General features: G+C 43.0%; 1 protein-coding gene across 1 annotated transcript in view; it reads left to right on the top strand.

Moving 5' to 3' along the window:
- The window catches only part of cenpp (centromere protein P), a 300,836-nt gene that overhangs the window by 68,249 nt on the left and 220,450 nt on the right, over positions 1-12,137 (top strand). The window lies entirely within an intron of this gene.

The following is a 12,137-nucleotide window of genomic DNA, read 5'->3' as shown; positions in this document are numbered from 1 at the left end:
TTTTGGGGGATATAGCTCAATAACAAAGAAGCCAAGATGGATGATCTAAAGTATACGAGGTCTGTTAGAAAAGTATCCGACCTTTTTATTTTTTCAAAAACCTGATGGATTTGAATCACGTGTGCTTGCATGAGCAAACCTTGAACCTTCGTGCGCATGCGTGAGTTTTTCACGCCTGTCAGTTGCGTCATTTGCTTGTAAGCAGCCTTTGTGTGAGGATGGGTGGAGTCTCTCGTCGTTTTTTTCTTTGCAAGGAAAATGTCGGAACGACTGGAGCAGCGCGACTGCATCAAATTTTGCCAGAAACTGGGCGACAGCCAGGTGGAAACCATTCGGATTATTCAGACGGCTTTCGGTGACGATCCTCTGGGCATCACACAGATTAAGGAGCGGTATAACCAGTTTAAAGACGTCTGCACAACGATGGACAGCGCGCCACGCTCCGGGCGGCCATCAACATGCTGAAATGACCAGATCATTTCCAAAGTGAATGCTGTGGTGATGTGGGACCGTCGTGTGACTATCCAAGAAATTGCAGAAGAGGTGGACATCAGCACTTTTTCAGCACATTCCACTGTGACAGAAGATTTGGCCACAAAAAGAGTTGCAGCGAAATTCATCGGCACGAAGCTGATGGCGGAACAAAAGCGCCACCGTGATGAAGCCTCACAGGACATGTTGTGACATGCCCAGCTCTTCCACAATTTCTCGGATAGTCACACGACTGAAAAGCCACCGAAAGCCGTCTGAATCTTCTGAATGGTGCAAGAGCTGGGCATGTCACAACATGTCCTGTGAGGCTTCAACACGGTGGCGCTTTTGTTCCGCCATCAGCTTCGTGCCGATGAATTTCGCTGCAACTCTTTTCGTGGCCAAATCTTCGTGCCGAAGCCATTGGCATGAATTTTACCACCACTCCTTTTCATAGCAAAATCTTCTGTCACAGTGGAATGTGCCGAAAAAGTGCTGATGTCCACCTCTTACGCAGTTTCTCAGATAGTCACACGACGGTCCCACATCACCACAGTGTTCACTTTGGAAATGATCTGGTCATTTCAGCATGTTGATGGCCGACCGGAGCGCGGCTCGTTGTCCACCGTTGTGCAGACGTCTTTAAACCGGTTATACCTCTCCTTAATCTGTGTGATGCCCAGAGGATCGCCGCCGAAAGCCGTTTGAATAATGCGAATGGTTTCCACCTGGTTGTCACCCAGTTTCTGGCAAAATTTGATGCAGTCGCGCTGCTCCAGTCATTCCGCCATTTTCCTTGCAAAGAAAAAACGTCAAGAGACTCCACCCATCCTCACACAAAGGCTGCTTACAAGCAAATGATGCAACCGACAGGCGTGAAAAAAATCACGCATGCGCACGAAGGTTCAAGGTTTGCTCATGTAAGCACACGTGATTCAAATCCATCAGGTTTTTGAAAAAAAAAATAAAAAGGTCTGATACGTTTCTAACAGACCTCGTATATTGATTAGCAACATATATATGTGATTAATTGGCATGAATGATGTCATAAATGCCATTCCAGACAGATGCATATTTACTTGTATATTGTGGTGTGAATGAGGCCTTCCATTACCTTTGAACTGACACCATGATGGGAAGTCTGCAAAAAAAAAAACAAACATGTTTTGCAGTTTGTTGCAAATAACTGCTTGGAGTACTGGAAGCTTGACCAGTCAGAGTTTACTCAGTTTTTTTTTTTTTAATCGCCACCATCGTGTGGTACCCAGAGTACACGGGAGCACCATCTAAAAAATGTGACAAACCCTTTTGAGTTTCTCAGCATTGGTATTGAAGTAATTACATCTGTTTGAGTGGACTTTGGCAAACATTTTTAATTTTATGTATTTGTTTTTGCTACAGCTTAAACTAAAAGGTCAGGCAGAACCAATGTTCCAGTTGTTTTTCTTCTGTTTCTGGAAATAAAAACATCACATACTTTAAGCTGTGTGTTCAGCACAGCTTTAACTTTAGTATAGACTTTGACAGCAGTTGATGCTATGAAGTGGTTAAGATCTGAAGCCAGTTTAAGAAAAACTGAAAACACTCATGAGCTGATGTGAGGACCATCAGTCAGCAGATTGTCTGATGGTGCATTTACATTATTACAGTGAAACAGATTATACATGCATGTTGAGCCATGGTCCAAAGTGGACCGCTTACTTTGAGCAGGTGCATGAGGCTGGTCCTCCTGCCGAGATGTTAGACCTCTCCACTCCCAGGCTTCTGGTGTCTGATTCTCCACTCAGCTGCAAGCCTTCATATGTTGGTGAGATTTCATTTTTCCAGAGTGTTTGATTCAGTTGATTGGATCACTCTCTGGGGCATCCTGAGAATTTGTGGGGGGGAGGTCCCTCCTCTGAGGTTGCTGGATATCATAGGCAGCCTTTAGGGGTACAGAGTGTCCCAAAAATCATTTGACTCTAATTCTGCAGCGGCTAATCTGAATTCAGGTTTTTTTGTTGTTGTTGTTGTTGTTGTTGGCTTTTTTTCCCGACATCAAGATATATGTGAGGAATTTCTTCTGATGTAGTTTGAGACTGATCCAATAAGTGAAAACTGGTATTCCTCAGGGATATGTTCTGGCTCCTGCACTGTTTGATGGGTGCCTGGATTGGGTATTGGGTCTGGATTTAGAAACTAGTGGATTAGGTGCCTTTATTGGTGAGGAACAGTTTACTGATCTTAACTGTATGGACAACTCTGTGATCTTTGTGGAATCAGTACATACTTGAGAAGCTGATTGAGGAATGTCTGGGCTGGTGATGGTCCTGGACCCAGACTAAGATCCAGGCTTTCAGTGACTTGTCGATCAGAAGTGTATCTGTTTGTGGTGAAAGTGTTGAAGTTGGAGAGACATTCACTGATCTCAGCAGGGACCTTCATGTCTCTGGGTCCTCGACCTTTGAAATCTAGACACCTGGCAAGAGCTTACAAAGTCATGAGAGGTGTTTGACAACAATACCTTTTAATAAAGTCACACTCAGTCATGCTGCCTGCTGGACTCTTGCTCTGGGATTTTATATGTGGACAGTTTTTTTTTTTCCCATCTTTGTCATTCTTTGTTGTATTTTGTTATCTTGATTCTCATTATTGTTATTGTTTGGTCGCCCCTGTGAGTCTGGTCTGCTTGAGGTTTCTTCCTCAAATGATGCCTCACTGAGTTTTTTCTTATCACTGTTGCCAGTGAACTTGTTCAGGGGGTGTTTGTGAGGTTAGACTGGACCCTTGTGAAGCTCCTCGGGGCGGCTTCTGATGTGATTTGTTGCTATATAGATAAAATAAATTGAATTGAATTGAAGGTCGAACCTGACCGAGCCCCTGAGCAAGCACAGAGGGGCGACCATTTGCTCTGGTCAAACTACCAATAACAACATACGTTGTTGTGTGTCACATACCTGTGTCACATAGAAGTGTTTACTGCAGCGTTTAGTTTTTAATTTCCCTCATGGTGTTGTCACTCCGTCAGATCATCTGCCAGTGTGAAGGTCATTTCTTCGTTCAATATTTTAATTTGGAGGAGAAAAACAAAATGCATGTATGATATGCAGTGAAAGCAGAAAAACAAACTTTTTTTTTTCTTTTTCAGGAGGAATGTTTGTGGTCTGTGCGCAGCCAGTCAGAAATGGCCGCTAATAACCAAACTATCCTTCATTGGTCCAGATGAGTGTTTGCTGGCTCTGGTTTTCCTCTCTGAGGCTGGTTTTGTTCCCAGACGTTGGTCAGACAGCACATTTAGCAGCAGTCAGATGGATACTGATTACAGGTTTGGATTTATGTGAGGACTCCACACTGAACAGTGGTCGGATTTCCTCCCCTCGGGCCGATTGAGGTTTTCATTTTGTTGGTGGATTGTTTAGAAGGAGGAGGGATTTGTCATAAGATGAGGTTTTATCAATCATATTGTGGAGGTGATGGTCAAAAAGCTAAAACTGTGGGCTTGAGACCAAAGGATCCTTGGTTCAAATCCCTGTTATAAAACCAGTAACAGTGGCTCTAATGTGTTTGGGCCCATTCACATTATGACACGAGGTGCCGACGTAGCAGATTCACAAAATCTCTGCAAACCTCCAGAGAAGGCTCAATCCAGGGGTCCAAAATTCCCGTCTTCAACGCAATGTCAACGTCAATGTAGCTCAGCTGAGGGTGACGATGTGTTGGCGGAGCTCGATATTTGGCGACGGTGTGCTGACTTACTATCAGCACTAGATCATCATTTTGCTGTTGGAGGGCGGGTGTGCGGGTTTGGTAGCGCACTTCACGGAGCAGTAGCGTCATTTGGTGGAGCTGATCATCGGCTTAACGTGTGATATCACATGATGTAGCCTATGTAAACTTGACGTAACTCTGTGATTGCGTCACTTGCTACCGGTGTGTTGTCAAGACAGGTTCTACATATTCCTTCATATTTCTTCAGGTCCAAGGGATCCAGAGGAGGTGGTGCTTCCAGTCAAGCCTCCAGTGTTGGCTATTGGAAGCGAAAGGAGCAGCGATGGTGTTCTGGCTGAGGTGACACAGCGGTAGCAAAGCTCCACTCTTGTCGCCGTTTTAGCATGAACCTTACCATTACCTTGATTTTAAGTTTGCTGAAAATTTTTCTGGGACCACAGCAAACATCAGCGTTGCTGACGTCCACTTAGCTCTTGCAGAGTCTGGCGGTGTCAAGATCCGGCCCTTTTGGGCCAGCTGTTATGATTCTGTGCTCTGAGCCTTTTGTGTTTTTTGTCATGTCATGTATCATGGTCATGCTTAGCTTATGTTTGGTCTTGTTTCATTTCATGTCGGGTTACCGTGCTCATGGTCAGTTTATTATTGGTTTTGTTTCCTTTATCTTCTGTGTATCATTTGCTGGCCACGTATATAGTTTTGCTGTATTATTTATTGTTTGCTTTCACTCTTGTCCCTTATGTTGCTTTAGTCTTAGTTTAATTCTGTTTATCGCATTTATTGTGTTATACGTTAGTCACAGGTTTTGGTATCATTTATCTTCAAGTGTTTCTTATCTGATTATGTTCCGTTTATTTATTGCATTCACTGGCTATCAGTTCAGTTTGTTTACGGCATTATTCTGTAGTCTCTGGTTTTGTCGTTCTGTTCATTTATTTTCGGTGTAGTCTTAGTTTATGTTGTCACCTTATTATCGATTATTGCATTTACTTTTATATTTTATCAGTTCGGTTGTAGTGTCGATTAGAATCATTGATCTTCTTGTTTCCTGCTGTTTACTTTAGTCACGTTATTTCCTAGCTTTTCCCCTTTTGTTTTGTTCACGTTAATTGTTGTTTGTTGAGCACCTCACATTTTGCACTGTTGATTTTTCAGTCACTTAGTTATCTTGCCCCAGTTCGCTTTGCTTTTGTCTCACTGCACTCTCTTGCACTAACCTTTGTCTTCCCCAGCCATGCCCCCTTCCAGGCCCTTCCACACACCTGCATCTCATCACACCTTGAATAGTCAGCTCCCCATTTAAGCCCTCACAGTCTCACAGGTCACTGCCAGATTGTTGATTTTGTGTCACTTTCCAGCCCTGTACTTTGCTCCGTTTTTGCCTGCCTGTATTTTGACTCTGCCCCATTTTTTGACCTTTTTTTTTTTGGCCTTTTTGTTACCCTTGCCTCGCTGCTGGACCACCTGTGTACCGAACCCCTGCCTGTTGCATTTATTAAATCTTTTGAACTCTATCAGTCATCTGAGCTTGCATTTGTGTCCATTTTTTGACCTTTTTTTTTTTTTTTTTGGCCTTTTTGTTACCCTTGCCTCGCTGCTGGACCACCTGTGTACCGAACCCCTGCCTGTTGCATTTATTAAATCTTTTGAACTCTATCAGTCATCTGAGCTTGCATTTGTGTCTACCCAAGTTTGTGCCACACCTGATAGGCAGACCTTGCAAAATTTGGAATTTTGGGGAAATTCTACACTTTTGTAGTGAAAATGCAGAAATTCACCCAATTGTGGAAGGAAACCTGTGCAGACATGGGGAGAACATGCAAACGTCACACAGAAAGGACCGGAAGTGATCCCACAACCTTCTTGCTGTGAGGCACCAGTGCTAACCATTAAGGCACCGTGCTGCAGCAGCTAAAGCACTGATTCCCAGCAGTAAACCATCAGAGAAGCATAGAGGACACTAATGTGCAGAAACAGACCCAGAATTTAGATAGTGAGGCCATTGCAATGATAACAATTAAGAAGGACAGGGAAAATGGTTCAGTGCAAGTATGCTAGTCATCTGAGAGGGAAAGCAGATGTCTTTAATGTGGACTTGAATGACTCCAGAGAGTTGGACTGTTTTATCTCAGCAAGCAGATTGTTCCACAGAGCAGGTGCACAATAAGAGAACGCTCTGTGGACTGCTGACGACGACTTCTTTTCTCTTTTTTCCTACCTTAGGGACACATAGTAATCCTGTTTCTATTTACATAAGTGTCAGTGCAAAAATGACTCTTTGAAAATTTACAGCTCTTGCTAAAGAATTTTATTCAGTATGACATCATTTTCTTAAATTTCAATTTTCAATTCATTTTATTCATATTGCGCCAAATCACAACAAAGTTGCCTCAAGGCGCTTCACACAAGTAAGGACTAAACTTACCAACCCCCAGAGAAAGAACACAGGTGACAGTGGTAAGAAAAACTCTCTGATGATTTGAGGAAGAAAATTCAAGCAGACCAGACTCAAAGGGGTGACCCTCTGCTTGGGGCATAATCTTGACACAAATTACAAAACAATTCACAAAACAAATATACAGGAAATTTTGGGAGTCCATGCTGGTGCACAGAACAGGAGGGTTTCAGAAACAGACACCACACCCATCTCTGGATGGAGCTGCACCTCAGAGAGAAAAAAAACAATCAGGCATCAGAAAGACAAGAAGTACAGTATAATATGTCAGCATTAAGCAACAAGAAAAACAGAAGAAATACTAAGGTGATCGCCGGCCACCTTCACTAAAAGACCCAGAATTTAGATAAAGTTGAGGCCGCAGCACGCTCCGTTTACTAATAAAATGAATTTAAGAGTATAAAGCATAGTAACATACTATGCCAGTATGTTAGCCATACGAAATGGAAAATGGATTGCCCTTTTAGGGGTCAATAACGTTGTTTGAATCTTGAAAATAAGTGCATCTTAAAGGGGAACAGAAATGCCCACAGATTATTTATAGCATGAATAGTAAGTCCCTTCAGCTGCTCCCTTGTTTGCACTCGCGGTCGCCACAGCAAATCCAAGTTGGATCTGCATGTTGAATTGGCACAGGTTTTACGCCGGATGCCCTTCCTGATGCAACTCCACATTACATGGAGAAATGTGGCAGGGGTGGGATTTGAACCCGGAGCCTTCTGAACTGAAACCAAGCGCATTAACCACTTGGCCACCACCCCTGCTTTATAGCATGAATAAACACAAAAAATGTGTTCTTAAAACATCTACATCTACAGAAGATGTAGTCGTGGTCTGAGAGGCTTTGACATCGACCGGCTGCCGCCATTTATGCAGGTCAGGTGGGTGATGTCACTGGTTGGGGGGAGATGAGCCTCGTTCTGAGATTCCCTGCCAGAGGCACCAACAAAGAGGTTATATGTGACTACTGGAGTCCACACTCCCAATGCTGCCCACTAAACACCAACGTCCCTTCACGGACAGCGACACGACGCCTCCTAACCGGGCAAAATATTGATGAAGTTCCTGGATGTTAATGCATTTTCCATGGGGATTCACTACTGAACACACTCATAAAAATGCTTAACAAAATATGTGTTAAAATGCCGTTGTGACCTGGATATCGAGCCAGTAAAATTAATTAACATTAAATCATGTCAGGAAAGTATTAAACTTACTCTGACACACACACATTCCCAAATATTAGTGTTGAAAGTGACACGGATCTGATGTGTTCCAGCTGTGCTGCTGAACTGAGCTGCTGCTGTTTTCAGCGCAGCGCGGCTCCTAAAACCATCACAATATATTTATATTATATTTTTACACAGTTATCCTTTATTGACTAAGTTTCATTCATGAAGTCAGTGGTGTGTGTGTGTGTGTGTGTGTGTGTGTGTGTGTGTGTGTGTGTGTGTGTGTGTGTGTGTGTGTGTGTGTGTGTGTGTGAGAGTGGTGTGTGTGTGTGGTGTAAGTGTGATCCGGGTCCTCAGACGACACAGGCACAGCAGGAAACATACACCAAATGTCACGGACAAAGAGACAAGAAGAACCAAAACCACTTACTTATGGAAGGAAATATTGTCTCTCTTCTTCCTCCGTTTGTGGTTTTGCCAACATACGGCATATTCCACCTGTTTCTTGACCAGACTAATAGAACTTCAGAGAGCGAGCTCAGTTAATCTGCACTCGTCCCCAGCAGAGGACGACCCCAACCAGCGATGTCAACCGGAAATGCCCTCCACTGACTTCTGCCAATGGCCGTTTACATGTCAAATTAGCAGCAGATTTGATTCAAATAATATTATCTACACTGCGCTCAAGCATTCTGCAAGTGTATGAATAACACTTAATTTTTACCAAGGAATGCACAAACAAATTCTCAAAAAGCGTTTCTGTTCCCCTTTAAGTCTGGACATGAAAGTCTTTACAGAATCTGACTGTTTTATTGATGCAGGGAGATCATTCCACAGAACAGGGAGACGATAAATGGTAAAATGGTAAATGGACCGCATTTATATAGTGGTTTTCCATCTGCATCAGATGCTCAAAGCGTTTTACAAATAATGCCTCACATTCACCCCGATGTGAGGGTGCTGCCATACAAGGTACTCACTACACACTGGGAGCAACTAGGGGATTAAAGACCTTGCCCCAAGGTTGATAAGAGAAAGCTCTGTGACCCGCAGACTTTTTATTCACTCTAGGGACACAAAGTAGTCCTGCACCCTGAGAACGCAGAGCCCGGGCAGTACGTAGGGTTTAATTATTTCAGCTAAGTAGGGAGGTGCCAGTCCGTGAACAGTTTTATAGGTTAGTAGCAGAACCTTAAAATCTGATCTCACTGGGACAGGAAGCCAGTGAAGAGATGCCAAAATGGGTGTAATGTGGTCAAAGTTTCTGCTTCGTGTCAAACGTCTGGTTGCAGCATTTTGAACCAATTGGAGAGCCCTAATACTGGACTGTGATAAACCAGAAAATAGAACATTGCAGTAGTCCAATCTAGAAGAGACAAACGCATGAATCAGGGTCTCAGCATCAGCCATAGACAGGATGGGAAGAATCTTCGCTATATTTCATAGGAGAAAGAAAGCAGTCCTCCTAATATCTCTAATGTGGAGGTCAAAGGACAACATAGGATCAAAAATTACCGCAAGGTTCCTCACTTGTGTGATGTATGACACATGTGCCTCAGCTAAGGGTTAGCTGGTCAAACTTATGCCGATGTTTCACAGGACCAAGTACCATCATTTAAGTCTTATCAGAGTTTAAAAGTAGGAAGTTTCTAGACATCCAACTTCTTACTGATGCAAAGCAATCTTCTAAGGATTTTATGTGAATGATATTACCAACAGTTATCGGCATGTATTTGTATAACTGAGTATCATCAGCATAGCAATGAAAGGTAATCTGAAAGCGCCACATTATGTGCCCAAGGGGTGCTATATAAAGGGAGAAATGCCCCTGTGGAGCCCCAGATTTTATGTCACTAAGGTTAGAGGTAGTGTTAGTTTACAAAACACAGTGAGAATGACTGGTCAGGTATGATGTCAACCATGCAAGGGCACTCCCAGTAATCCCAAAATGATTCTCCAGTTTATCTAGCAGAATATAATGAGCCACAGTATCAAACATAGTACTGAGATCCAACAGCACCAGAACCGTAGTGGTGTCCGAATCCATTGGAAGCAGAAGATCATTCACCACTTTAGTGAGAGCCGTCTGTGTGGAATGATATTTTCTAAAAGCAGACTGCATTGGTTCAAAGACATTATTTTCAGTAAGATAGTCCACGAGTGCTGTGACACCACTTTACCCAGAATTTTAGAGTAAAATGATAGATTTGATATCGGCTGATAGTTTTTCAATACACAAGGGTCAAGATTAGATTTCTTAAGTAATGGTTGAATCACTGCAGATTTGAAACATTTAGGAACAGATCCAGAAGTTAATGAGAGATTAATCATATTCAGCAGTCGGCCCAAGAGTGCACCACAGGTCCTTAAACAGTTTTGTTGGTATAGGATCAAATAAGCAGGTTGTGCTTTTTGAGAGAGGTTACGAGTTTTGTCAGCATGTCTAGAGAGATACTATCAAATTCTGTAAATCTAGGTAATACCTCAGTAATGGTACCCACCTCAATAGCAGGGTGTAGTGGCTGGTTTAAGGCATGCTGGGTTATGTTTAACGTAATGTCTTCTATTTTCTTCTTGAAGTAATCCAGGAAATCTTGTGCTGTAAAAGGAGAGCGAACTACAGGTGGTTGTCTATGAATAAGTGTTGCCACCGTGTTTAATAAGAACTTTGAGTTATGCTTGTTTTTGTTGATCAAATCAGAGTAATAAATCCACTTTGTAGCCAGTAGCAGCGCCTTCCCCAATAGGGTGAAGGTCGTCTGGCATCAGCAAGCCACGGCGACCCCAAAATGAAGGCCAGTTAGCAATAAAACTAAAACCTTGCTGTCTACAAAATTACACCAGCCACCTATTTAATGATGTCAGCCTGTTAAATGCTTCATCATTACCCCGAGAGGGGAGGGGACCAGAGACTATTAATTGATGCTGACACATCTTTCTGGCAAGGTCACAAGTCCTCTCTATGTCCATTTTTGTGACCTTTGAGTGCTTCATTCTAACATCATTGGTGCCAAAGTCATTAACTATGTGGCTGTATCTAATGTCATGTTCCTTTGTCTGTCTGCCCTTCTGCAGCATCAGCACCCTAAGATGGGAGGCAGTGTCGGGAGCTCTGGCCCCAGGAACACATTTAACATCAGCCGGCATCTGTAACCTGACTTTGCTAGTGATAGAATCCCCTATCACTAAAACCCAGCATTTCGACCTATAGATATGAGTGGAAGTCAGCTGTGGGCTCAAAGACTTAACAGCAGGCATATCCAAGGAAGAATACCAGTTCGCAGTGGCCAGTGTGATTGGGGTTCCGCAACCGGGCACCAAGCCCTACATGGCTTCCTCCGCCTAACCACGGTCCAAAAGACATCATTCACATTCTTCAAATAAATAAAACTTTGGAGAATACACCTGTGTCATTGACACTGGTTAATATTTGCTATGGAGGGTATTGATGAAAAGCCACTCCACTTCTAGGTGGTTGGCAATGGAAGGTCAAGTCTCAGTGCCACAGAATAAAGATGGCAGATCATTGTACTACCTCAATAATCTGGATTACTTTGATGTAAATGTCATACACATTCAAGACCAGTGACTGCAGTTTTAATGTCCAATTTTTCTTGTTTTTGTTTTGCTCATGTACTCATACAGTTCATCTCATTTGTCAGCCTGACCTGGTTGTTGGTCCCACAGTTCATACAGGATTTTGCGTGTTACCCAACATCATCAGCCCTTCTTTGATTTAATTATCAGCATAAGACACCAACAACAAAAAGATGGGCAGGACGTTCGTGGTCTGACTGAACTCCAACCAGAACAATCCCTGGAAGATTCTGAGAGAAGATTCTGGAGAACCACAAACCTTCCTTTCAGATGTTGGTTCCTGTCATCACTTAATACTTAATAGACATCAGACTCTTCAGCCGTCACTTTCCTAAAGTGCTCTTCAGGCAATAATCCACCAATAAATAACATCCAGCGTGATAAACATAAATTCACGCCAAAAACAAAGCCAACACGCCACGCCAGAAAAAAAGGGATTATGAAAGTTTTTTCCAAAGGACAAATGGCGGCAGAGTTGTGGTCATACAGATGAAGAGCCTGTGTTCACACGGCGTCTTCACCGGCTGTTGAACTCACTTGTTTTGTCAAAGCAGCAGGACACGTCTTTATTTTCAATCAGCCATAGATACGGTATTTCTCCAAACAGTGAAATGGAAAACACAAGAGGAGGAAGAGGCGGCCCTGATGTAAACATCCAGGAAACGTGACTCTTACAGGTGTGTTAGTAATTATCAGCACCTTCAAAGTTTCATGGCTCTGGAAGTGTGCCAGCAACT

This window comes from Thalassophryne amazonica, chromosome 3 (genome assembly GCF_902500255.1).
Source record: "Thalassophryne amazonica chromosome 3, fThaAma1.1, whole genome shotgun sequence".
Classification (NCBI taxonomy): Eukaryota; Metazoa; Chordata; class Actinopteri; order Batrachoidiformes; family Batrachoididae; genus Thalassophryne; species Thalassophryne amazonica.
Note: the sequence above shows the minus strand (reverse complement) of the source record. Positions and strands in the feature narration are given on the sequence as shown.